General features: G+C 36.1%; 1 protein-coding gene across 1 annotated transcript in view; it reads left to right on the top strand.

The window, feature by feature from the left end:
• Nucleotides 1-4,933, top strand: part of Irs4 (insulin receptor substrate 4) — a 12,931-nt gene extending 7,998 nt beyond the window's left edge. Inside the window, exon 2 of the mRNA XM_031368806.1 lies at nucleotides 3,856-4,933. The gene's annotated coding sequence lies outside the window, so the exon portion shown is untranslated. The remainder of the gene's footprint in view (nucleotides 1-3,855) is intronic.
• The last annotated feature ends 7 nt before the right edge of the window (nucleotides 4,934-4,940 follow it).

Here is a 4,940-nt window from a genome sequence, read left to right as displayed (position 1 = left end):
TATAGTCAGTAAATTCCAACTAATAGTCATTTCCTTAACTGAATTTAGATTTCTATGGCTCTGCTAATAGTGGCATTTGTAAGCTATTACGAGCCTTTTAATTTAATTCTTTCTTTCTATATAAATCTCATATTTTAATCTAAACTACCATAATGAGCATAACAGAGTAAAATAAGACAGGTAGGGAAAAAAAGATGCTAGAGACATGTATGCTGGTGTGTGTGTATGTGTGTGTGTGTGTCCACCTGTGCACATATGGAGGTGTTTAGGTATATAGTTTTTAGAAGTCTTGAGAATCAGATCCTCTGTGGGACATTAAATAATTCTTGTTTTAAATGAAATTCATTTTCTTTAGCATTGTTTTAAAGGTTTTAAGACTTTGTACAAATATCCCAGACCTTTTATGGGTAGTCTTGGGAAATACATTTTGTGGAATGCTAAGTTAAAGCTGGTAGTATGTGGTATTAGAGGGGCTGTCAAACTCTTAGACCCTGAGTATCATTTACTGAATGAAAAATGAAAATGAGAGCAATTAATTTTTAGAACAATGAAGTGAAGACATTGCAATCCACTTGGGTTTTTTTGGTACAACTATTGAAATGCAAAATATAAACCTATCGATAACATTGTCAATATTTTATCCTTGCTTTACGGACATAAGATGTGTTCTCCAGCTCCTCTACATTGATTGTTGAGCACACAAATGTGGAATCATAAGGTCGACATTTAAGATTCGGGAAAATTTTAGGAGCTTTTGATATTAACAAATATACTGGTTTTGATTTGTGCTGATTTAAAGATTTTTTCTTTTCTACTTCAGGCTGATGAATGAATTCCTTTTGGAATAGAAAATGGCTGCATAAGTATTTATTTATGGAAATGAGAAAGTGACCACTGTTTTCCCCTACACTCTAATATACTTTCTTTATTGTACAAGTTACCATTGCTTGTATCTATGACTTGTACTGTTAAGATGCCCTTTACCAGACTTGTGTCTTTCATTTCAGAGAAAACCTTATTTGGTTTCTCTCTAACAGAAAAGGTGGGGAGCATCTAGAAATTCTATAAGGCCTAAGTAGCACTGCTGTCCTAGATGTTCCCAGCCCCAGCTTGCTTGCACTCAGCTAAAAGCAACAGCTTTCCTTATAGGAATTCCTGTTGCACACTTCTGAGGGTGTGTGGCTTGTCCATTACCATGTGTTGGCACAGAGGTAGCCAGGCTGATATTTCCATGCTTAGATTGACCACAATATGTGTGGCACTCTTCAGACTTTAAAGATTAGCTGAATATCCCTTTCCCCATAAATTGTGATCACCCTAGCTAGATCTCAAAGGTTCTATAATTTGCCTCAATTTGATTTCCTACTTGAGGACTTGAAATGTAGAAAGAATGGCAATCAAGACAATACCGGGTGAGCAGGGCGAGGGGGAGGGTATAGGTTCCCCCCCCATAGGGGAAACTGGGAAAGGGAATATCATTTGAAATGTAAATAAAGGAAATATCTATTAAAAAAAGATAATACCCATAGTGATCTTGAAAATCACTCACATGTGCATCCACTATGCCCTTGAATGGGTGACTAGGGAATGTGATTTTAACCTTTTGACTATAGAAGACCTAATTATTTCTATCATCCATCATGACTATAAAACCTAGTTTCCCGGAGTTCCAAATGGAAACTTCCAGTGCATCTCACAGTAATGATTGGATAAAACAGTTCCTCTGTTGGTTCAGGAAAGGAAGAGGTTAAATAAAGTCTTATGTAGACCATTTTTTTCAGAACAGTGTTTCTCCGAGGTAATTTATTCTGACTTTCAACTAACAATGAACCTGGGACTATATGTCTTTTGTAAATTGAAGACTGAACATATTAAAATTCTCCTAACTTGCATTCTTCACATCAGCAGTAACTAGGCAGCCGAGCGAAAGAGCCCAAGTGTGTGTTGGGATGTAGTGGAGAAACCAACCTAGGATGAAAAATAAAGTGGCAGATCCCTAAGCAGTCTATTTCCAAATAATCAGGACTGGAATGAAACAGCTTATGTGACCAGAGCCCAATCTCGAAGGACAGATGTCAGAGAACTAGGCTGCCCTTTTAAAAACACAGAGTTTTACAAGTGACATCTGTTTTTATTCCAGATTCTTTTGACAAGTTCTCTTGGGAAATCACTGCCACTGTGGGGAAAAGAATATTTTATCATTTGATCTAAGAAAGAGCTATTTAAAGAGTGGCACTGTAAAGACCAGTGGCATTTCCTGTTAATTTTCACACTGTAGGGACAGTACTTCCTATTTATCAACTCATACAGGATCATTATCCTGTAGAGTCATCAAACACAGAATGGTGTGGGAACTATTCTTATTGAAGAGATGAAACCTGCATATAACACAGTAACTGCTAAGCCAAGTACCATGCTTGAATTTTTACATTTTTATATATCATCATGGAAGGCCATTTCCCTTCATTCACTTTGGTTCTTTGCTTGGTGGATTTATTTGATCAAATGCAAAAATAGACCCAAGTCAGATAACTCCCGAAAGCACCACCATTCATTTTTCTGTTGGTGAGATGTTATTAAAAATAAATAGGAACTGAACACATGAGGTGATTGTCAGCTCTTTAATATTCCTTTTGTAGACTTTTTCAGATTTAGTTTTATCCCTGAATTAAATTAAATTAGTTACTCAGCTAACTTGCGAATTGCTTCTTTTTTTGGTGTTCTTTGGAACGTGTTCACAAATGTGAACTCATTTTAATATGGGCCTAAGAAAAACAGAATTATGAAGGCAAATCTGTGGCTCTGGTTCCCATAATGCATTGTAGAAGCAAGTTAAAGTATTTGGGGGATGATCCTTGTTTGGAAAGCATTATTCCTATCTACTAGCCTAAATGAACAGGAATTGATAAACATATTTGTAAACTTAAAACTACATGGCTATTTGCTGTGTCTTAGTAGGTTTTTTTGTTCTACACCCCGTGTGGATGCAAGTGTTATAGAAAGGCATGGAAATATAATAACATTTTTGGAAGAGCTGCTGTTGTTTTATGAAAGCAGAGAAAAATTAGCAATAAATGGTTCTAATTCCAAGCATTCTCTCTTGCGTAGCTTGGCAGCTTAATTTATACACATCTGCAAAGTTGCATGAAATGAAGTGCATAGTATATGATACTCAGAAATCCTCATTTGAAACAATTTCATTGTAATATATATGTATGTATATACATACTTTATAAAAATAAGCTAAGTTTGTTAGATACCTTTGTAACATCACGTTTCTGTTAAAAAAAAGTGTACATAATATTTAAATAAGATTCCATGATACCCACCTCACTTAACTTATACACAAGTAAATGAGTTGCTAATATGCACACCCACTACCCTCTATCCTAACAGAACCTAATACTTCACAAATCCAGTGTTCACAGGAAGACTTAATACTTTCTAAGTCAGTGTACTTCTTTTTAAGCTTTTTACTATGAAGGAACGATCCCTACAATGAATGTAACTAGCAACTACAATAAGTAGGGAAGAGAGGAGACTCTGACGCTCAATCTTGATGCATTCATCAAAATATCCATTGAAAAAATAGGTACTTCTAGATAATTGAAGATCTTTTACTTGAAGCTTACTCTGGAGGAAGCTTTCCACAGATTCTTTTAGCTGGTTTTCTGTTCACAGACAGCCCATGGTGTCAAATATCCGTGTCTATGCCAGGGCAGCATCCTCAGTAGGTCTCTCAGCTACCTCTTCAAGTTTTGTTTTCTTTTGTTTTTGAAGAAGGAGTGGGTAACAGAACTTTGCACTATTTTTTTAAAATAACTTTTGTCTTGTCGTCCTTTTTTTTTCTTATAGAGTTATTACACTGCCACCAAAACCAAACACATTTTAGAAGAAAAGTGACACAGAATTTCATCTTCGTCTACATCTACTCCAGATCTACCTAAAAGAAAGAAAATTCTGAGGCTTCTGAACAGAAACCAGCCTCGATTTCTACTAGTCAACGATCAGACTGTGGTAGCTGAATGCGCCTGCTAATGGATTTTATTCTCAGTACTGCCTCCTGCATCCATTGATTACTTAAATATGTGCACACTGTACATTGGCTTTGCTTCCCAGGTTCCCTGATATATCTGTTTGAAAGGAATGAGATGCTATAAGTTAGTGTCTCATAACACTTCCCTTTTCCTCTCTATAAAATGTGTAAATATAACCAGCATATAATACTTGGGAGAATTATCAATGAGAATTTCTTTAAACAATGGCAGACAAAGAGACATATATGTAAATGAGAAGGTAGGTATGATCTGGAGAATCTTTTTTTCTGAACAATACATACTTAAGACATTTCTTGATCAAGGAATTAATGTGAACTGAACTTCTATCTTGACAGGACATTTTCAGTATTTTAAAGACATGACTAAAGGGCAAATTATCTTTTAGATTTTGCTCATTAACAAGACTACAGCATTCTATCGACACTAATCATCAACTAAAGTGATACCTTGACAGAGTACTTCTGGCATTTTAAAGGCAGAACCAAGGAGCAGGTTGTCTACTTCTTTGTGTAGAACCTGGTGATGTTCTGCTATTGAATTGAGCATATCCAAACCTATTGTTTTGATTTTATTCCTCCCTGTAAAGAGGCAAGTATCCATTTCACAAGACCCTCTCTGGGGGCTCCTCCTTCCAACTCTTTAAACTGCCTCTTCCTCTTTCTGGCTTTCCTTCCAAGTAACCATTCTCCCACATATGTCCAGGATCCCTATTCAGAAATTGGTGTATACCTATCAAATTAATCATCTAATCAACTGATGCCTAAAACTCAAGCCAAAAGGAACCTCTTATAAGGCCTTGTTTCCTTCTGGACAATGGAGCCAATATAAGATGTAGAAAATTTAAAAGAAAAAATTCAGAGCAAGCCCTGCCCCCACCCCCCA

The sequence above is a fragment of the Mastomys coucha genome, chromosome X (assembly GCF_008632895.1).
Source record: "Mastomys coucha isolate ucsf_1 chromosome X, UCSF_Mcou_1, whole genome shotgun sequence".
Lineage (NCBI taxonomy): Eukaryota > Metazoa > Chordata > Mammalia > Rodentia > Muridae > Mastomys > Mastomys coucha.
This window is presented reverse-complemented; position numbering and strand designations above follow the sequence as displayed.